The sequence below is a fragment of the Somniosus microcephalus genome, chromosome 7 (genome assembly GCF_052327205.1).
Source record: "Somniosus microcephalus isolate GS21.2 chromosome 7, FLI_Smic_1.0, whole genome shotgun sequence".
In the NCBI taxonomy this organism is placed as follows: domain Eukaryota; kingdom Metazoa; phylum Chordata; class Chondrichthyes; order Squaliformes; family Somniosidae; genus Somniosus; species Somniosus microcephalus.
In genome coordinates, this window is record NC_140993.1 from 254,844,964 (window position 1) to 254,868,519 (window position 23,556).

The following is a 23,556-nucleotide window of genomic DNA, read 5'->3' on the forward strand; positions in this document are numbered from 1 at the left end:
GGACAGGTTGGGTGATTGGGCAGATGCATGGCAGATGCAGTATAATGTGGATAAATGCAAGGTTATCCACTTTGGTGGCAAAAACAGGAAGGCAGGTTATTATCTGAATGGCAATAAATTGGGAGAAGGGGAAGTGCAACGAGACCTGGGTGTCCTTGTGCACCAGTCGCTGAAGGTAAGCATGTAGGTGCAGCAGGCAGTTAAGAAGGCAAATGGTATGTTGGCCTTCATAGCGAGAAGATTTGAGTATAGGAGCAAGGATGTCTTGCTGCAGTTGTACAGGGCCTTGGTGAGACTACACCTTGAGTATTGTGTGCAGTTTTGGTCGCCTTATCTAAGGAAGGATGTTCTTGTCATGGAGGGAGTGCAGCGAAGATTCACCAGACTGATACCTGGGATGGCAGGAATGACGTATGAGAGATTGGGTCGATTGGGCTTATATTCGCTGGAGTTTAGAAGATTGAGAGGGGATCTCATTGAAACTTATAAAATTCTAACAGGACTAGACAGACTAGATGCAGGAAGGCTGTTCCCGATGGCGGGGGAGTCCAGAACCAGGGGTCACAGTCTAAGGATAAGGGGTAAGCCATTTAGGACAGAGATGAGAAGGAATTTCTTCACCCAGAGAGTGGTGAACCTGTGCAATTCTCTACCACAAAAGGCAGTTGAGGCCAATTCATTAAATATATTCAAGAAGGAGTTAGATATATTTCTTGAGGCTAAAGGGATCAAGGGATATGCGGAGAAAGCAGGGACAGGGTACTGAATTTGGATGATCAGCCATGATCTCATTAAATGGCGGAGCAGGCTCAAGGGGCCGAATGGCCTACTCCTGCTCCTATCTTCTATGTTTCTATGCCTTTGGCCCATGCAGCCTGGTTATCAGCAACTCCATGGAATCATGTCATATATTGGTAAAAGAAAGAAAAAACTTGCATTTAAATAGCGCCTTTCCAGACTTCAGGGCGCCCCAAAGTGCTTTACAGCCAATAAAGTACTTTTCAAGTGCTGTTGTAATGAGGAAACACGGTAGTCAATCTGTGCACAGCAAGGTCCCACACACAGCAATGTGATAATAACCAGATAATCTGTTTTTAGTGATGTTGATTTAGGGGTAAATATTGGCCCAGGACACTGGGGAGAACTCCCCTGCTCTTCTTCAAAATAGTGCCACGGGATCTTTTACGTCCGTCTGAGAGGAGCAAATGGGGCCTCGGTTTAACGTCTCATCTGAAAGACGGCACCTCCAACAGCGCAGCACTCCCTCAGTACTGCACTAGAGTGTAAGTCTCGATTATGTGCTCAAGTCTCTGGAGATACATGAACCCACGACCTGCTCACTCAGAGGCAAGAGTGCTGCTCACTGAGGCATGGCTGAGAAGAACGGTCTTCTAGTTTGGGTACCTTGAAACTGCACTGTATGCTTCCAGCTGAGGTGTAGCATGGTAGATTTTCTGGGATTGATATACGATTCAGGCGTATATAAGGTGGGCAGTCTGTTCTGCCCGACGCAGTTAGCAGGAGACCGAATATGGTTGGGCCTCATTTGAATTGCATTGGCCAGGTGCCAGTGCTAAGCTTGCTCCTTCTAGGCAGCTCGCCAATTGTAAGGGTGGGAAATTTGGCAGGGTGACTGTGCCTTAAAGGCAACCTGAAGCCCCTTAAAGGGAAGGTGCACTTTGCAACGGTGGTTAGTGGAAAGTGGATTTTTCGAAGCAGCAGGCGGCATGCCATTGTCTAGGGGCCCCCCCGATTGTCCAATGCAGCCATGAAGATGCTTGCAGAGCAAGTAAGCAACAGGAAGGAGATCTTCTTCCTCTCTGATTGCCAATAGGTGCCCCGTCAAGTTAGTCAGCACCAATAGAGAGTGGTCAATGCCAGCAATGTTGTTCCTCGGACTGGGCTGCAGTACAGGTAAAAATAATTAGTGATTTGACTAGGACTGACGTCACTTCACATCTCTCTTACTCTCTGTGCAGCTCTGCACCACCCTAATTTAACTCCAGCACCGTTAATCTTTCCCTTCCCACACCTCTCCTCCACTCACAATAAGACACTTTACTGCACCGCCTTCTGCTTGAACTTATACCCTCAAAGCCTGCTACTGCCCTCACAATTACTTGCCCCTCTGGGCCCCACCTGCTGCTTCCTCCCATCATGCACACTGCGCAAAGCTGCCTCGCTCAGCTCCAAAACCGTCCAACAGGGGGCACACTAACAGACTGCTGCTCTTGCAGGGGAAGCTGGCAAACAACAGAGAGTACAAGAATAGGAGGAGGTGTCGCTGCACTACAAACTCGGAGAGCTACGGAGGCAACGGCCATTGATATCAGTGAGGGAGAGAGGGCATGCAGCATCAGAAACACACACACACACACAAAAAACCTGGTGCTGCACTGCGCTCCCCACTCATCTGCTGCTACTAAACCTTGCCATTAAGTGGTCACCCTTGTCTCTATACCCTTTATCTAAGCCTTTCAGATGACACTGGCCCTGCAGGTGCACAGTCTGAGGGGGAGAACCCGCCTGAAGATGAACTGTCGTTTGTTCGTACCCTTCCAGGCACCAGCACAGAAATCAGCACCCTGTGTGTGGCCGGCCTCATTTAATTTGAATTGGCTGGGTGCCAGTGCTAATCTTGCTCCTTGTAGGCAGCTCGCCAATTGGCAGGATGGGAGATCTGGCAGAGTCACCGCTTCTTCAAGGCAGCCGGAAGGCCCTTAAAGGGGTGGTGCACTTTGCAATGGTGGTTAGACAGTGATAGTGAGTTAGAGGGGTTGACACTGGGTGACTCACTGAGCACAAATGTGCAGGAGCAAGTGCAGGTGGAAAGCCTGGACCTGGGAGGCCAGTTCACATCGTAGCTCTGCCGAAGAGGACACAGCTGCAGAATTTAGGGAGCCAGCCTTTAAAAGTAAAGTGCTTTCTGCGCACCAGCAGTCGCTCAATATTTTGGGCTGCCTGCCAGGGAGCTTCTGCAACACGTTGGAGAGTGTGGAGGAATCCACTACCAACTTGTGTGGGGTTCCGGCGCATGCTATCAATACGCTGCAGACAACCATGGAGCGTGTGGTCACCTCAGTGGACACTGCAGCTGGGACCTACTTGCAGGAGTCTGTGGCACCAGTCGTCGCACTGCTTAGTAATGATCAACGTCGGACTGCACTGGCTTCTAGGCTCCACCATCTCCTCCACCTTGGACAGGCTGGGAGTCTGAATAGAGCGGGGCTCTAATTAAATCACGTATGTCCTGCAGTCTGCTCTCTCAGTGCAGTAGTGAGCCCCAGCCCAGCACCAGAGGCAGTCGCGCAACGGGAGTGGAACAAGTTGCTATCTCTCAGTACGACGGCACACCTGGACCCTCGCCACCCCTTTTAATCAACAGCTGCCCCGGTGCCAGACTGCCCGTTGTTGCTGCACTCTACAGCTAGGCCCTCTCTCAGGCCTGAGCTCCTAGAGGTCCCCGACCACGAGTATCTCAATAGCCCTCGACTGAGCCGCAGAAGCCTTCCACCTCCCTTGCTGCAGCCATTGCGGAAACACCTCATAGGAGCATTGGAGTAGGTGAGAGAGCACTTAAGACAGGCACAATGGGCTTGCCCCAGTGTGATCATTAGTAGTAGGCATTTGTATAAGCCAGTAAAACAGTAAAAACTTTTTAAAATCTGTGTGCCGAGAGTGTTTCTGTGTCAGCTGGCGATCCTGCAACATTAGCTGACTTGAAAATCAATGATGGTCTTTGGGCAGATGCAGTTCATTGTAAAGTGGAAGAACTGGGACAGATTTTGAACATAGCTGTTAATAAGGAGCACAGGGCATGTTCAGCTGAAGTACTCTTCAATCAGCAAGCTGTCGAAGAGATCTGTCCGCGGGCAACTGTTGGACCTCCTCCTACTTCCCTACCATCCTCTATGTCATCAGTGTCGTCGCCTACATCACGCTGGAGGTCCTGGTCCAGTGGTAGCTACATGTGTTCTCTCCATTTCAGGGTAAAATTACGCGGCATGCAGCAAACCACTATCAGATCGGACACTTTTCATGGGCTACATTGGAGGAAGCCATCAGAAATGGTCAGGCATCACAAACGTTGCTGGAAGAAGCCAATGGTCTGCTCAATGAGGGCTCTAGGTGAGCCATAGATCTGACTGTAGCACTGTTCAGCTGCCTTGTATGTGGTCCTGAGAGAAGTCATGAGCAAAGTTCCCCCTCTTTTTTGGGGGGGGGGGGGGGGTGCGCGGCCCATTCACAGTTTCACGCATGCGCGAATTGTAACATTGGAAAAGCCAGTCCCGGGCCGGCAGAGAGCTGGGCAGCTTAGAGGGCACGTTGGTCATGAGCCTAGCGTGCAGCGGATAGCCCTCGTCTCAAACAGCCAGCTGCTCACTTGCTGTGCAGGGGAATGGAGAATTGGCGCAAGATAAAAAGCACCCTTGCAGCTGCCATGAAAGTGGGCACAAACTTGCATGATGCGCTGCCGGTGATCACGCACCAGTTGCACAAGACTGGAACGGAAACCCTTGCGATACACGGAGGCAGTGGGGTCGTGTGAAAGAGCCAGCAGGGTGGCATGGGTTCAGGCGATGATGTGCTGGGCTTGGGGGCGGGGGGGCGGGGGGGAGCCTGCAATCTGTACGAGCACCAGAGCCCTATCCTGCTGTTTCAGGTTGTCCATGGGAAAAGTGATGACAGTGTTTGCTCCGGCAAACACGGAATCAGTCAGCTGATTAATGCATGGACTGCAGACTGACTGATGGTACTGATATCTGAAAGCCTGAAAGGAGCTGGAAGCAAAGAAATTCAGGGGTGTAATGGCCTTGATTGCAACACGCAATGCTGTGCCAGCTGTGGCAATGTGTTGTAGGTCTTGCTGCAGGAAGTTTAAAAATTTAAACAGCCTCCCTAATGAAGCAAAGCCTCCTCATGCACTGCTCCTCAGAGAACTGCAGGTATGTCGTCTTGAGCCTATAAACTCTGGGGGAGGGGGTGGGGGGAGGACTCCTGCACGCATGCCTCCTTCTATCTCGTCGCCCTGCAGTTTGATCTTCATCCTATTGCTGGTCCTCATCGTCTAGCCAGAATGGAATTGTCAGAAGAAGCCCCCAGGAAAAAAAAGAATGTTGCTAGAAGCCCCATAAAAGTTCAGAACGTTGTACATCGCCACTGCAAGCACTTTCAAAATAGACTATGTAGGAAAAAAAAACTGCAGTGTAATGGAAACAAAATGCCTCCCAAAACTTTCCAGCATTTTAACTGAGAGCAGATGAGGATCCCGTTGGAAGTGGCCATCTCCCAAATAGCATCAATCATTTGTGGGCAGGTTGAGGCGAAAATGGTCTTTCTGGTCTTAACTGTTATTATTTGACCCCAATTTGCCTACATTAATGAAGCCCCCATCTGTTTCCACTGAGTGAATTAGCAGAAACAAGGATGAAAAAACGTGCCTATGGCTGAGATTTTCCTTACATTGGTGAATCCGGGGCGGGTGACGTCGGTGGAGGGTCCCGACCCCGCTGCTGGCTCCATCCCACTCTGGAAAATGATTTTACGTTGATAGGGCTTGTTAAGCTCGGTCCAATTAGAGGAAGCGGGTCTGGTGACGTAATTCATGGTGCGTCATCAGCCGGTTTCCTTAAAGGGACCATGGCCAACTTTCTTTTAACATTTGTGCTGTCAGTGTTCTACAGCATTGAGGTGCTGCAAACACTGACAAGCACTGCACAGAGGTGCAGGGCTGTACCCAGGTTGTTCCATGACTCCCTCCTTATGCTTATGGAGGGAGTCACTGCACATAGGGAGGTCCTCTTCCCTTCCCTTCCCATGGGTGGAAGAGACCTCCCCAGGAGACCAACACAGCCTGCAGAGGCGGTCACAGGCAGGGATGTCATCAGGAGGACCTGGGTGCAATGGCGCAAACCTTTCAATAATCTTATTAGATCACGAAACATTAGTACATGGCCACACTCACCTTCATCCTGCTGTGCCTCTCATCACATCCCCATCACTCTGCCTTCCCTACCCTACTTCTGCACATCCTTACACCAACATACCTTGCACCTCCACCCATCCCTCTCTTTCTATCTACATTACCACATCCCCATCTCACTAGCCACCCCTCACACTCACCCTCATCCTAGTGCAATCATGCCAACTAATAACACACAAGGGTGGCCACTTGGGTGTTTTATCTAATTTTCTGTTAATGTGCTGTCAAACATTGAAACCTTTATTTTCAACACTTTGCATTCTTGGACAGATTTGTGTGCACCTTTGGAAGCGGATTAGTGAGTTGCAGTGAATGGTGAGACATAACGGTACCCCCACAATGGTGGTGAGTGTGAAAGGAATGGCTTGGACATTATAGGGATGCTTTATGGTGTTGGTGTGGGGTGGTGCCAACCTGGTGCATCATGTGGCAGCCAGGGTGTACAGTTTCAAGTGAAGTAAATCAGGCCATGGTGAGGCCATCCCTGGCCTCTTGGGCAGCAATGTGCTCGGGTGCTGATGCCCTCTGTCCTGTGCAGCATCAGGTGATTGCAGAGAAGGTTGGTATTGTTGTTGGTGCTGCTGGTGTTGGAGCTGATCGTGGTGAGATTCTGAGGACCAAGGTGAGAGAGTATAAAGGACACCCATGTTGATGGAATAGATGGCAGGTGAAGTAAAGATGACAGAAGCATTCTGTCAATGGTGAGAGAGGTCTTCCAATGAGGTGAGATTGGATGGAGAGTGGAAAGTGGAAAGCCTGCAGAATCTGTGCTGGAAATGGACTGAGAAACAGCTTGTGGCTGAGGGAAGTGACGATCTGTCAGTTGGGAGCTTTTACTGTACATTTGATGCTGTCAAGTAATCAGCTGGAGTAATGGCCACTGAACTCCTGCCTCAGGTTGACAGCCGTGGTCCCCAAACAACGTGGTTCCCGTGGCCATGAAGTTCAAGTGAAAAGGTAAGTGAAAAAAGCCTGTCAATAATCTGTCAACTAGATGGTAATGAGATTAATTGAGTCGCATGCTGCTGCCTGTTGGGTCTGCTCAGCGCTGACAGACCCAACCTGGGGTCCCGACCCGCTGTCAAAAATATCAAATATCCCACCTGACCCACCACCGATCCCGCTCGTTGACCCCCCGGAAAATTCCGGCCTGCACTATCGGATGGAATTTTCTGACTGCTTGAATCCAAGTCAGCCTGAAAACCGGAGCGGCTGGACAGCCAGCTGTAAGTGGGCTGTTCAATCCATTAAGAGATTTTGATGCTGTTACTCCCTCATCTACGCAACCCCCCCCCTTTTTTAAGCATAAACAGGGGACGTGGCAAGACAAAAACTGCCCCTTCTAATTCATAAATCATGGCAAAGTACCTGGTGAGGGGACTTTCAGACAAGCGTGTTAGGCATTCATATGTTAGTATTGCATACCCTAAATTCAGGGCCTAGATATTTAATCCTGGTGCTCAGGGAGGGTAACATATCTCGTCACATGGAGAAACTTCAGAGAAGTGCACTGGACAGAGTCGTGCCCTCAATCCCTCTGAATACCTATGAGTGAATTAGCAGAAGCAAGAATGAAGAAACACAACATGACTTTGTATGTCTATGATACTGGATGGAATCTAAATTTGTTGTACAATATTTTAGTTAGTTGCGTGTTATTCTGTGCAGTGGTGCATGACTTGCTTTTGCCATCAGGGAGGGAACTGAAAGTATTGATAAAACTTCTCAAACTTTAAGCAAATCGTACATTAGGGTTTTCTGTTAAAAAAAAATATACCCACAGTACCCCTCATGACACTTAAATGGAGAATTCATGGGACAGGCACTTCAGCAATAAACCGTTTACCTAAAGTGAGTTGAAATTGTTTTAAGTTTCTGCTTCAGAAATCAAAACATTTATTATTAATATAATGCTCAATTTGCAGCAATAAATTATGGAAAATAAACTACTTTGGTGCGGTACACACAATGCACTTGGATTTATGGTGCTTGTACGTTATGCGGCCACTTGTTACTCAATAGTTAAAAAAAATATATCTTTTGCTCGTTGTTTTATATCCTCTAATTCCCCGCTACACCATTATAGTCTCTATGTTACCTTGTCAGTGTACTTGCATCTCTATCGGAACACTAGAACAACTCAGTCATTTTTCAATAGGAATAGAACTTTTTTTAAAACTTAAGTCACAGCATAAGTACGTGCAGTTTTATCATGAAGTCGGTTAGTTTACCAACGCATAATTTGTCGCTGGATGCAGCTAAAAGAACGGAAGTTGAACAGTAGTCATTTAAAAATTGTAATGCACTTGGATGAGAACTTTGTTATGTATTAACAGTACATTCCTAGTTATATTTATATCTAATCATGCAATAAAGTGTACAGTAATCTCTTTCCTTTGTACACTGCACAATATATAAGATACTGAGGGGGATTGACAGGGTAGATGCTGAGAGGTTGTTTCCCCAGCTGGAGAGTCTAGAACTAGGGGCATAGTCTCCAGGTAAGGGGTCGGCCATTTAAGACTGAGATGAGGAGGAATTTCTTCACTCAGAGGATTGTGAATTTTTGGAATTCTCTACTCCAAAGGGCTTTGGTTGCTGAATCGTTGAGTATATTCAAGACTGAGATCGATAGATTTTGGGGGATCGGGCTGGAAAGTGGAGTTGAGGTAGAAGATCAGCCATGATCTTTTTGAATGGTGGAGCAGGCTCGAGGGGCCATATGACCTACTCCTGCTCCTAATTCTTATGTTTTTATGTTAATATTACTGCAACGGATTTATAAAGACAGCCCAGTGAAAACTACATACTGCACTCCAAACATTATCACTATGGCTTGTGTTAGGTTATTATAATTCATGTTGTATTTAACCATATCCCCAGATACTCACGTGTTTTACATGAATGTGTTCAGGCTCACTGATGAACAAAACTATTTCATTAGTGGGTTTTTTTGTTTCTCACTGCTTCTCCTCTTCACAGATTTCTTTTCTCACATGGCATTTGTGCCAAAAGGACAGGTAACCTCCCTATGCTGTCTATTCCATGCTGCCACTGCATAATAGCGGGTATATGAGAATGTTCCAGGTTGATTCTCCCTCAGATTTTCCATTTCTCGCAGTTTAAAAGTGTCTATCCTCTGTTCGGCACCTCTCCATAATGCCATCAGGAATTCAGCATGAAGGAATAATGGGCAAGAACTCATGTGCCAAGTCTGTGGCAGTCCAGACTAGTCATACGTTATTTGGTCTATTTGTTTACCATAATACAGCTCAGATATAAAAATAGTGGAAATGATGTACAGTATTTTGGTAAACAGATGAAAAACCTACTCCTGTGTCTGATGCCTGATCGTGGAAGCAGCTTCACCACACGGACTTCAACAGTTCAAGAAGGTCCACCACCACCTTTGCAGGCCAACTAGGGTTGGGCAATAAATGCCAAAGGCACTCATGCCTCAAGAATTTTTTTTTTTTAATTGCATGACATCCTGTGCCCATATTTATGGGGAGACATTAACCACTTTAAAATAAAGAGTTTAAAAACGAGTTAAAATAGTAGACATTGTCAATGTCATATGAACGTATACACGTATCCATCTGCTAATATCATCAACAGTAATTTTCAGGCTAATATTCTATCGTATATTCTTCTATAATATTCTGGATAAGCAAACCAACGTGAAAGCAGCTTCACCACACAGACTGCAACAGTTCAAGAAGTTCCACCACCACCTTCTCAGGGCAACTAGGGATGGGCAATAAATGCCAGTCTTTTTCTTCTGTCAACTTTCCTGGCTTCAGATCATTACCTTTGGTATGTGAGGGGGGAGAATGAACAAGGAATAATGTCCCATTCTGTTCCGTTTACTTCAAGGTCATTGGTCAAGTAAAGCAAGTATTGGCTTCTAGAGTTCTCCCACTGTAAATCAGACTCAGAAAATGTGGATTGTTTAGATCCCACCGATTACTAAAAAAATGATTGTGTCCTTATTTGAAAGTGTTTTTATGTTTGATTCACCGCAGGGAGTAGAAGGAAATATCCAGTATTCACATTCAGAATCTGGTTCACAGTCATGTTTGCAATTTTTAGATCTGAGGAACAAGCACCAAAAACACTACAGAAGATTTTGAGACGGACAAAGTGGTTTTCACCATTTCACAGTATTAAAAGCAAAATGTGTGGACCGCGTGCATAGTGCGTCAGCCATTCAAACACTGGCAGTGGTTCATAACAAAATTACTGTCAAATTTTGGTTTTAGGTCGAAGTTCTTCATTATTATTGCTATTTGGTCATGAAAAGCATTGACACCAACAAATGTGAAAAAGTTCATTAGTAAATTCAGTGGAAAATTAGGGATATTTTCCTATGTGCTTTGTTGGCAGGTTTGAAGGAGAGTGGAAAATATCTAGACATTTCTGGCTGTGAAACATCAAGAACATTTTTTTTTTTCTGTACCATTGAATTAAGTGTATTACTCAACAAAATAAAATGGTGCTGGTTCCTGCTCCATGACGCATATTTCACGGGTGAATTCATCTCAAATACTATGATGTAGTCTGCTTAAAAAGAGCACGCTGTATAGATGGTTGAAAGTTTTAGGCAAAAAATGGAGTCGCGCCCCCCTTAGGGCCCTAACTTCGCCGGGGCGCTACTTTTAGCGCCCTGGAAAAATTAGCGCCCCCGTGACCGAAATTGGGTGATAGCATCCCAAGAGGGAAGCGGGGCGCTACTGGAAGCACCCCACCTCCCCCTTGGGGCGCTGCAGGTCTTCCACCCCTTCTTAAAGGGGAGGGGCCTTACGAAGCACGACCCGGGGCTCAGCTGGGCCCCCGGGGATCGGAGTGCCGGCAAAAGAGCGCATCTGGCACTCTGCGGTGGGGGGGGAAGGGGTGTGGGTAAGGAAGCCGGGGACAGGAGCGGAGGCAGGTGCTGGCAGGTGCCCAGCAACAAAAATGGCCGCCCGGCACCTCGCCTTTAAATAGCACCGCCTCGGCTGCAGGTAGGCCCCCCTGACCCTGTTGGACATTGCGTCCGGTGGTAAGTCAGGGGGCGCTACCGAAGATCGCGACCAGGGCGCTGCGCACGGCGATAATGTTATCGCCGGCAGCGTTAACGGGAGGCGCAAAGTAACCGAATTTTTCCCCCTTTATATATTTTTTTTAAATGATCAGTAAAGGAAATTCATGTACAGCAAGTAAACTCTTGTGCAGAAATGCTCATGGGAACCTTTCCTGCATTAAACCCCATCCAAGTTCGCAATCAGTTCTAAACTGAAAGAGCGAGGTGTGCCCAGAAAGAAAGTCTGAGCTTGTCCATGGAAGGCCATCCTTGATAAAAACAGGAATGACAACATTTCCTTAGACTTCAAATCAATGTTGCTGGCAGAACTGTACTGAAAAAATACACTGAACAATAGAAAAGTTTGATGCCAGTACACAACAAAAACAGTAGCCAACAAGGACTAGAATACTATTTACAGGTGGCTGCTGCTTCAGCCAGCCACTTTCTCCAATGTGATCTGACCAGAGAGGTTAAATCCACAACCTCTCCAGGAAGCGCACAGAGTAGATCTTTAGCTTCTCTGCTTATTTCCTACAGTGGAACAGTGGATACAGCTGTTACGGTGGAAACAGTTATCCGAATTGTCGAGCAATTTCCCACCCTCCCCACACAATTCCTGGTGAAGTGTGTGTGTGTGTGTTTTTAAAAAGTTAAACTACACACTAAAAGCATAAGCTTAGCGATTTATTTCGAAAGACACTGGCCTGCCACGCAGATGTTACCCCTCCCCCACTTTCGAGCCTAGAGGCCATTATCAAATTAGAGGCGGGTACGCGACCACTAATGGGGAGTCCTGGCCGAAAAGAGGGCAGAGTTATGGCGTGGTAGGTCTTGCAGTGGGGTGGGGCGGGGGGTGGCGCTTGTCACAGCTTTGGGATGCGGGCAGCCTCTGTGCTACCTGAAAAAAAATACAGCATTTCTTTTCTTACTAATTTCTGCTCCTCTACTTAGGCCTGTAAATGGCAATACACCCTGAGCATTTGCACAAGCCCTAGTGTCAAATGGAATAACCCCCCCACCCCACCGACAACTGAACACAGGTGGTATTACCATCTCGTCTAGCTTCTAATACCTTTTATTGTCTCTTTTACTTCTTTTGTTTCTTTTATTCTTTTATCCGATCGCAGCCCTGCCTCCGATCTATCTTCTTTTCTTTCCAGTTTTGAAGAAGGGTTCGACCCGAAACGTCAACTCAAATTTCTCTCCACGGATGTTGCCTGACCTGCTGAGTTTTTCCAGCATTTTCTGTTGTTATTTCGGATTTCCAACATCCGCAGTATTTTGCTATCACACAGGTGGTGGAGTCTGTGTTTTCCTCATCATACTATGATTGGCACACAGTCCACCCACAGACAAGTTGGCGCATGTTATGCTGTCAGACCCACCCCTGGTTAAGGCAGGGACACTACAGAGCACAACCTCAAGCGCATTTCCAGCCCCATCTTCCCAGATTCACCGGGAAACAGGCAGGACGGGGCCTGAAAGCCTAGGCTATTGTTTGTAAGCAGGGTTTCCCTGGTTAGCCAATGGGGCCTGAAGATGGCCAGGATTTTGAAGAGTTAATGAAAAGTCAAGCTGCTCTAGGGTCCAATGTTCTCTTTCAAAACTCAAACATGAGAATAAATACTCTGCAGAACGAACTCAAATACAAATTTAATGCCTTTAAAAATCTGTGTCAATGGATAATTGCTAACTTGAGTTTGAACACTGCTAAAATGTCTCCGTGATGTAATGACGCAATGACTATAAGGACTACCAGCTTGAAATCATGTTAGGGAACTCATTTGTTACAATAGAGGGGGGCAATGCGATACAAATATGTTAACATCTTCATTTCTGCACAGCATGATTTCAACCACACAATATCAGACAACATAGAATAACCTCCCAAGGTGGTTCACATAGGAGAAACGGGAGTTGGTTGAAGAGATATGTTTGAAGGACAATTTTAAAAGGTTTGAGGAGCGAGTTCCAAAGTGCAGAGCAAAGACAGCAGAAGGCTCTGCCACTCAAAGTGTAGCAAAGAGAGGTGGGATGGATGGGAGACCAGAGTCAAGGGACCAGGGAGATGCTGGAGAGGATGCAAGACTAGAGAAGGTTTCAGAAATGAGGTGGGGCGAGGCCATGGAGGGATTTGTACACTTGAGCAAGAAATTTAAATACAATCCACTGAGAGACGAGGAGCCAATGTAGTTCAGTGAGGAAGGGGGTGATGGGCAAGTAGAGCTTAGTATAGGACAGGATGTGGGGCTGGTGGAGTTTTGGACAATTTGGAATTCATGGAGGATGATAGCAAAATACTGCGGATGTTGGAAATCCGAAATAACAACAGAAAATGCTGGAAAAACTCAGCAGGTCAGGCAACATCCGTGGAGATAAATTTGAGTTGAGGTTTCGGGTCGAACCCTTCTTCAAAACTGGAAAGAAAAGAAGATAGATCGGAGGCAGGGCTGCGATCGGACAAAAGAATAAAAGAAACAAAAGAAGTAAAAGAGACAATATAAGGTATTAGAAGCTAGACGAGATGGTACTAGGCTGAGATTGGGTGTAAAGTGTACTGGCAAGGCAAGGAGTATGGGAGAATAGAAAGGAGGGTGTGAGGTGAAGGAAAAAGAGGCGACAAGAGCAATGGGGAAGGGAGGATATAGGGAGAGGTGGGAAGTGATGGGAGTGAGGGTTTGGTAGGAAGTGGAAGGGGTAGAAAGGAAGACGAAGGGTGGGGCTGAGGGAACAGCTGTGGGGCAATGGGGTTAGAGCTCCACCCCTCCATGTTGGTTTCCAGCTCCACCCTGTGCCCTGGCCAGATTCCTCCCCCTCACACCCGTGACCAGAAGGACAGCCTGCAACACTGGCTAGATCCCCCCCTCTACCCACAACCCAAAAGTTGGCCTGTGGCCCGAAACAGAACCATTTTACACACCTGTGGCCTAAAAGACACCCAGCAACTTGACGAGGAAAGAGGCAGAAAAAGAAGCAGCAACAGCAAGATCAGAGAGAGACCATGTGCTTCGACTTTCTGCGAGCAAAGCCACAGGAGAATCGCTAGTATATTATAACGGTAGATTTATACTTCAGATAAAAATCTGAATCTGTCTGGCACGACAGTCGGAGTCGGTCTAAAGTCAGAGGGCTCGAATTTCATCGGGCCATTGAGGCGGGATTGGAGGCGTGTGGGGGGTTAAAATCGCGAAATCGGTGGGCACGAACTCATTCCGCCCCCAACCCGCCTCCATGCCTGTTTCACAGGAGGCGGGTACCCGACCTGTGCTGGGAGCCGCCTCCCCGAAGCGGGAAGGGGATTAGTGCCAATTAACTTCCTGTTAACAGGTAGTTAACAGGCAGTTTTTAGCCTAATCCCTATTTTTATCCCTGAAGTGTGGGCTTCCCGATGGCTCCAAACCATGCCAAGTTAGCGAGGAGGACCGTCAGGCTGAGGGCTTGGAGGGTTCGAGATGTCCGGTGTTCAGGTGAGTGATGGGTGCATGAGTGCAGAGGTAAGTGTGTTTGGTGTGTGTAAAGTGTTTAAATAGGTTTTACTTACCTTTACTTAATAATGCAGCCTTCCTTCCTTCAGGTCTCGGGAGTCCCTCATCTCACCGGCACAGAAAGCAGAATGGCCACGAGCTGTCAAAATCTGCAGCTTCTGCTTTCTGTTCTGGAGAGATCTCTAAATCAGCCTGAGAGAAAGGAATTAACTTAGAGTACAGATTGTCAGTGTTTGACAGCTTCAAAGAGCTGTCAAACGCTGATATTTCATCTGTCAAAAGCTCTTGACAGATGAAATGTCAATCTGTGACGTCACCTGTTGCCGGGTGGCCCTTAATTGGCCTGCTGAGCCTGCTGGCCAGGCTCAACAAGCTCAATCAGGGGAAAATCGAGTGAGTTGGCCACAACTCGATGGAGGCGGGACTACAACCCCAAAAGTGGGAGTCCCGCCTCCTACACGCCTCCATTGATAAAATCCAGCCCAGAGTGTCTATTGACACCATTGTGTCACCCAATGAGATGGAGTTGGGGTGGGATGGGACTTACTGCAGGTCTCACTGCAAACAGTCTATTTTCCAGCAGAATCAAAATACTGCGGATGCTGCAAATCTGAAACAGAAACAGAAACAGAAAATGCTGGAAATACTCAGCAGGTCACGCAGCATCTGTGGAGAGAGAAACAGAGTTAATGTTTCAGGTCGGTGACCTGACGAAAGGTGATCGACCTGAAACGTTAACTCTGTTTCTCTCTCCACAGATGCTGCCTGACCTGCTGAGTGTTTCCAGCATTTTCTGTTTCTATTTTACACCAGAGTCTGTTTAAACAGCGCACCACAACAAATAGTCTACAGAGTTTATTTTTAAAGTCTCTGCGAACTACAGCAAACAGAACTCATGACCGAAACTGCAGCAACGTCTCCCGATAATAGCAGGGCAATTTCTCCAGCAAAATGAGGTGAGCGGAGGATAGTTACACAATACAAATGATGTGCGTAAAATCAATCCCAGTCACTTACAGCAGTGCAGTCTCCAGGCGTGATAGACAGGGGAATTACCCAATCATCTCTGTTCTGGCCGGGAATAATGGTGCCACTATACGCAGTGGTCTAAATTGCACCAATGGCAGACAGTTAAAGTAATGCTGGGCAATTATGCTGGCTCAACATTTGACTGGATTTGCTTGCTAATATCTGTTGAAATTTGCAGATTTCAACACCTGAGAATTTTTTTTTTTTAATCCACTCAAAAAAAACTTCAACTGGCTGAAATTTGGTTCCAATCTCAAAATTTTTGCCCAAATCCAATTTCCTGCCTGCTGGGAAACAGTGGGGAATTTACTGCTACCTGGAAAATAACAGCCTGAAGCTACAACTGGACAGAATCAAAGCAGTTAAAGGAATATTATATATATATATATATATATATATATATATAAAAATAGAACATTTCATTCCACTTCTATCAGCAGGCCAATTTATTGACTGGTCATCCAAGCAATTCAGAAACTGTATGAATAACGCAATCTGACCACCTACTAGTGAGGAGAATAGCCCGGAATTTGCGTTAATAATAACGGTGAGCTGTCATCATCACTGTTATTATGGAGTAAATTGGACAGCAACTTCCGCGGAAATCAGGAGGCTGCTGTCCGATTTGCCCTGCACCTCCACAAGCTTTGCTATAATGCTACCTCGCCAAGAGACTCAGCATTAAAATACATGAAGGGCATGAAGTTGTGCTACTTACCCACTAAACACGGCAGAAAAGGTATGGGCTTGTGCAGGTGTAAGTGAATTTTAACGGTGTGATAAATCTTAATTACTGCCAAACAACCTCTCTGGCACTGAAAATTTACTTTCACAAGTGTGGAGTCTCATTCCTTCAGATTTTAATTATAGTTGGATAATTTAAAAAAAATTCTTTCTGTCTCTTTTATTTCTCTCTCTTAATCCCATCTTTCTTTCTCTCGCTTTATTTCACTTTCTGTACATGATTTTACGATGAATTAAAATTCTAATTTATACTTCCTGGCCGCGATTTTGCCGGTGCTCAGAGGGCGGGTTTGGAGGCGGGTCAGAGGTTAAATTCAATTTGATTAACGGCGGGTTCCGAACCCGCCGTCAACCCGCCTCCAAACAACTTTCCCAAGTGTCCCCAATTTGCAAATGGACCCGACACCTAGCGGTGGGAAACAGATTAAAGGCAATTACCTGCCTATTAACAGGTACTTGCCAGTAGTTTTCAGCCTGTTTTTGGATTTTCCCGCTTCTGGGTCAGGTTTCCCGATGTCCGGACACCACGCCAGGTAAGTGTGGCGTGTTGTGAATCTGGTGTAATGTTTGTGAAAAGATGACAGTTGCAGAAGTGGTGTGAAGGATCCAATGTTGCACATGGTGAGTTTCAGAGCAAAGAAAATGTTGGTTACTGCATTTTTAAAACATTTACAGATTTCTTTAACTTACAAGTTTTTAAATCCAACTACAGTATATGTCCAGTGCCACCTCATTGGGAGAACCTCTCTCACCAGTGACAGATCGCTTCTGTTACCTCACCTGCAGCTGCCATCTATTGCAGCATATGGAGGGAGTCATTGGAGAGCCTGGGTGCAAGAGTTCACCTTTGTGCAGTGATTGGCAGTGTTTTCAGCACCTCAATGCTGTCAAACGCTGAGAAATCAACTGTCAAAATAAAATTGTGCATGGTCCCTTTAAGGAAACAGGCCGATGACGCGTCAGACCCGCTTCCTGTTAATTGGGCGGGCTTAACAAGGTCAATCAAGGGAAAATCACATCTGTGGCGCGGAAGCAGCTGGGGGCGGGACTGGAAGCCGGAAACCAGCTGTCCCGCACCCGTCCCGACACTGCTGACAAAATCGCGGCCTGTGTGTCTCAGTGAAGATTCTTCAATCTGATTGGTTGAAGAGACATGCTGTTACTTGACCTGCTCACACACGCCACCGATCCCCTGTAGAGGGCGCTGTGCTGAAAAGGATCTCTAAATACCATAAGTTGCCACTCAAAAACCCATGAAAAGTCTGTGGGCAGCTGCGAGTGCAATGGCGAGCGCTGTTCCTTCGCGGCTGACCGCAAAATCCGGGCCATTAGTCATGGACACTTGCATGATATTAATGCAGAGAGGGCACCAGCTGCATTCAGAGGAATCTTGCGAGCCATGTGAGACCCTTACAGATAGGTGATAAAATGCAGAGCAAAACTCCTATATAGTCACAAGCTGAAGGAGAATGTGAAAAACATGCACTGCCAGAGTATTAAGTTATAACCATTAATTACAGAATAAAACTACACATGGCTTTCAATGGTTTAACAGCAATTTAGCAACTATGAGGGATAGTTATGCATTAGCTAAAGCTCCTGAGAAAGTTCTTGGCTTATGTATAAGAGTGGAAAAGACAAATCATTAAAAGCCAGTAGCACTTCATTTTCAGAAACACAGAAGCAGAAGTGGTTATGCATCAGACAGAAGAGGCAGACAATTCCTCATGTTACGTCTGGAGGGCCATGAGGGAAATCTCAACTCCCACGCACTGGGATATCCTCCAAGAGGGAAACCTTAGACAATTGCATTAGCCTCTTTGGGTAAACATGTTTTGCAGGTTTACATTGTTAAATAAAAAAAAGAGCAATGGAAAAATTTGGTGGGAAGGGGGAGGGAGGGTGGGGGGAGTGGAAAATGATCCCACAGGAAAAAGGCAAATTTCTTTCTCACTATCTGACTGCTTAGGGGTCTTGCTAACATGCAAGGTACCTTTTTATATTAAAATATGCCTTAGGGTTGGTAACAAGGAAAATTTCCATTGAACATCTGCGGTATGCAGCCAGTTCTTTGCTCTAGGTAGCTCTTTGGTAATTTAAGAATCAATTAAATGGTACAACACAAAATAAGCAGCGATCCTGTAAAAACTGAAAATTGTGCATTTCAATATGTAGGGTTTTTTCCCCCCAGAGGGCCCCGATTTTAACTCCAGGTGGATTCCCCAGTCAGGCCTGAGTTAAAAAAAAGGTCGGGTCTCAAAGATGTGTCAGCTGTCAGGTGTGGCTCAGTGGGTAGCACTCTCGCCTGAGTCAGAAGGTTGTGGGTTCAAGTCCCACTCCAGGGACTTGAGCACAAAAATCAATGCTGACACTCCAGTGCAGTGCTGAGGGAGTGCTGCACTGTCGGAGGTGCCGTCTTTCGGATGAGACGTTAAACCGAGGCCCTGTCTGCTCTCTCAGGTGGACGTAAAAGACTCCATGCCACTATTTCAAAGAAGACCAGGGGAGTTATCCCCAGTGTCCTGGCCAATATTTATCCCTCAATCAACATCACTAAAAAGCAGATTACCTGACCATTATCACATTGCTCTTTGTGGGAGCTTGCTGTGTGCAAAGTGGTTGCTGCGTTTCCTACATTGCAACAGTGACTATACTTCAAAAGTACTTCATTGGCTGTAAAGTGCTTTGGGACGTCCGGTGGTCGTGAAAGGCGCTATAGAAATGCAGGTCTTTCTTTCTTTCTTTGATGTCATCAGGCCGCAACATGCATATGTAAAGAAGGACCCCATTGGCTCTGGGCGTGTGTCCTTGCTGCCGGCTCAGGAGAGCAGGTTAAAATTGCCGATGTTGCGATCCTGGCGGCTTTTGGACAGGTAAGAACCAGGACGACTTTAACTGCCCACTCGCCGGGTTTCTGCTGAGTAGGGTTAAAATCGCCCCCAATTATAGTTGAAATGTTGAAGGGGAATCATAGAATTTATTTCAAACCAAAAAAACAGGCAATTATCTAATAGTTATTTATTTGGTTGCAAATATTAGAAGTTCTTTTGGGTTATAAAGAAATCGTGGTGGTATTCCAAATTTGTAAATATAGAATAAATTTGAAAGAAAATAGCAACATTCTGCAACATGACACCGGACACCACACATGACGTGGATACCGTGTGCAAATCTTTTATCTGCTTAGGGTTTTACTGAACTTGAATTTTTAACCAATCTTTTGGAATGCACCTAGGCTTGGCAACTCTGATTGGACGTGTTCCTGGAGATTTCATCACGTGACCTCCTGCCTCCAACTGCCCCGCCCTCACATTCTCGCCATTGGTCACCTGACATGCCCATCCTCACAGGCCCTGCCTTCCCACGCTAATTGGAAAGCAAACAGACTCTTCGTTACCCGAATGGATGATGCTTGACTGTCAGTCAAACAGCCCTTTTTTCCACCCCGCCCCCCCATCTTCAATATTTTTGTAAATAATGAGCCAAACTATTCAAAGAAAATGAAAACACACAATTCTTTTTAATGTCCCTAAAATTTCTCTCCCTTGTTACCCGCAGCAGTGCTCTGGAGAATAATCTTCAATTCCCAGAGACTCCGGGACAATCCTGGAGGGTTGGCATCCCGAAATACACCTGTTCTTACAATAACTCTGTTGTTATCGCAAGTTATTAAATTAGGACTTAGCATCCATTGCTTAGACACATTGTCAGCGCCTGACAGAACTGTCATCATCTAGACGTGTGTCTTGTTAGGGAAACAGCTGTTCCAGAGCTGCTAATTTTCAGCGGATTAAATATACAAACTTTATGGAGAGGAAGGGTAGCGAATGATTTCATGCATGCTGCTATCTAATATTCTGGCCTTACTGAAGCATTTACCAGGAGCACTAACTACTGCAGCCACAAAATTTGCAGGCATCTGTCCAATCAATCCAGACTGAAAAATGACCATCCATAGGGGAATGCCCCTTACTCTGAGTCATTGGTAGAAAAAAAACAATCTCCCGTCCCCCACTCGCACATTAACTAGATTTTGTCCAAAAAAGCTTGATGTGAAGATGACTAGACTCAAGTGTTTGTCAGACATAACGTCAAGCTCGACTAAAAGGGCTCTGAAGTGGATGTGTACTATGATGTTCAATTGATGGCTCATAGTTCAGAAGGTTTCCACAGGCAGCTGAGGAATTCATAGTCTGTGCCAGCATCAGGGAAACCCTCCAAAACAATAACCCTTAAAAGAGGTTCCTCCCATTCAGGTCATGCTCATGACTCATAAATTCTAACACTGTCACTGTTAAGGAATAGGTATTTGAAAGATATCCATAAAATATGAGCGTTCTTCATAAAATACGTGCCGAGACTTCAACCGATCAAAAGAAAAATGTCTATGTTATGACAAACTTTTTCCTGGTTCTAACTCAGTCATCATTGTAATCAAAACTAAGGAGCTCAAGCCAAGAGGTTAACCCCTGACAGAATTGATTTGATGATCTCCAGGTGTTTGTATCAAATATCATTTACGGCAGCCTTGCTCTCAGCTCATGTTGGCTACTTTGTGAAACCTTTATTTTGAAATATAAAGGAGAACACTACAGACAATTCTGCACGGGATTTATACTGATGTTAACGTAATGGCTTTTTAATTTCTGTGATGTGTTCATTTGTAAACCATACTTTGTAGAGTCCCTCTGTAGAGGTCTAGAAAAAGCTGCAGGAGCTCAAAAGGAATACTCTGTGATGGTATCAGCCAGGTGGAACTCCACAGGCCACGATCGCAACCAAATACCAAAGTAAGTGCATTTGGTCTGTTTCCAGACTAATAGGAAACTGTCCTTGTTGGGGACAAACAAACAAAATACACTTACTTTGATGTTTGGTAGGGTAGCAGGTGTGCTCTGCAGGAATACCATTAGCTGACATGAGCAGAAAACATCTCTTTGTGCTTTTGCTCACTCCAAGTACTTGAGCACATAATCTAGGCCGACACTTCAGTGCAGCACTGAAGAAGCACTGCACTGTTGGAGATGCATTCTTTTGGATGAGACATTAAACCGAGGCCCCGTCTGCCCTGTGCTGGATTCATAAGATCCCATGGCAATACTGGAAGAAGAGATGGGGAATTTCTCCTGTTATCCAGGCCAACGTTTATCCCTCAAACCAACATCACTAAAACAGATGATCTGGTCAGTTATTTCATCGCTGTGCACCAATTGGCTGCCACGTTTCCCTGTATTATAACAGTGACTACACTTCAAAAGTATTTAATTGGCCGTGAAGTGCTTTGTGTTGTCCTGAGGTTTTGAAAGGTGTTATTAAATGCACGTTCTTTCTTCTATCTATCACCTTATAGAATCATGTAAAATACAGCTTCCAAAGCAAGCACATTATATAAATGGAAAGCTACTACAAAGTGCTTATTTTTAGGATAAAAACATAAGCAATGAGAGGCCAAGGGTCAATTCTTAAACAAATTTGTAAAAATAATATACTTAAAATTGCTCAATGTTCTATTTGCAAATTCCTACTACTGGAGCCTACAAATCCAAAACAGATACTTACTTAAGCCATTTGCCAATCTAAAACTATTCAGAAAGCAGCTGTGTAAATAGAATTTCCTGGTCTTTTCTCTTAATGTATATTTGGTCCTTAATCAGTTACATAATACCTTATATCATGATTGCTCCCCATGGCCTGCAATGGAGTATTTATACTTAGCACATAGAACTTGGGGGAAGCCAGGTCCATTTTTTCTACGATTGATAACTCAATCTTACTTAAACATTTCTAATTCAAACCATATATTTTATTATCCAAAAGCTTTGCAGTGACCAGTTTTGCAAAAAAAAAGTTATGGAGAAAAGAAATTGTTCAGCCAAAGTATTCAGAAAATGTAAAGTATAAACAATAAGAGGAATGCGCTTGACTGCTAATAATGTGGTTATAAAAGAAAGTGTGAAAGCAACAACTTGGTAAAGTTAATCCCTTTCTTTGCAGAGAGACTTTACTTTCCAGCAAGTATGTAAAAAGGGAGTAGCAAAAGTAAGCGTTGGTCCCTTAGAGGCTGAGACAGGTGAAATTATAATGGGGGATAAAGAAATGGCAGCGACTTTAAACAAATATTTTGTATCTGTCTTCACAGTAGAAAACACAAAAAGCATAGCAAAAATAGTGGGGAGCCAAGGGGCTGATGAGAGTGAGGAACTTAAAGTAATTAATATCAGTAGAAAAAAATACTTGAGAAACTAATGGGGCTAAAAGGTGACAAATCCCCTGGACCTGATGGCCTACAGCCAAGGGGTCTAAAAAAGGTGGCTGCAGAGATAGTGACTGCATTGGTTGTGATCTTCCAAAATTCCCTAGATTCGAGAACAGTCCCAGCAGATTGGAAGGTAGTAAATGTAACCCCGCTATTCAAGAAAGGAGGGAGAAAGAAAACAGGGAACTACAGGCCAGTTAGCCTGACATCAGTCATCGGGAAAATGCTGGAATCCATTGTTAAGGAAGTGGTAACAGGGCACTTAGAAAATTTTAATATCATTAGGCAGAGTCAGGGTGGTTTTATGAAAGGGAAATCATGTTTAACAAATTTATTAGAGTTTTTTGAGGATGTAACTAGTAAGGTAGATAAAGGGGAACCAGTGGATGCAGTATATTTGGATTTCCAAAAGGCATTCAATAAGGTGCCACATAAAAGGTTGCTATGCAAGATAAGGGCTCATGGGTTGGGGGTAATATATATTAGCATGGATAGAGGATTGGTTAACAGACAGAAAACAGAGAGTAGGGATAAACGAGCCATTTTCCGGTTGGCAAGTTATAACTAGTGGGGTGCCGCAAGGATCAGTATTCGGTCCTCAGCTATTTACAATCGATATTAATGACTTAGATTAAGGGGCTGAGTGCAATATATCCAAGTTTGCTGATGATACAAAGCTAGGTGGGAAAGTAAGCTGTGAGGAGGACACAAAGAGCCTGCAAAGGGATACAGACAGGTTAAGTAAGTGGGCAATAAGGTGGCAGATGATAATGTGAGAAAATGTGAGGTTATTCACTTTGGTGGGAAGAATAGAAAAACAGAATATTTTTGAAATGGTGAGAAGCTATTAAATGTTGGTGTTCAGAGAGATTTGGGTGTCCTCGTACAAGAAACACAGAAAGTTAGCATGCAGGTACAGCAAGCAATTAGGAAGGCAAATGGCATGTTGGCCTTTATTGCAAGGGGGTTGGAGTATAAGAGTAAGGAAGTCTTA

The 23,556-nt window shown here is 45.3% G+C and overlaps 1 protein-coding gene across 2 annotated transcripts in view; it reads right to left on the bottom strand.

The window, feature by feature from the left end:
* nfatc1 (nuclear factor of activated T cells 1) overlaps nucleotides 1-23,556 on the bottom strand; it is a 327,855-nt gene that overhangs the window by 186,480 nt on the left and 117,819 nt on the right. The window lies entirely within an intron of this gene.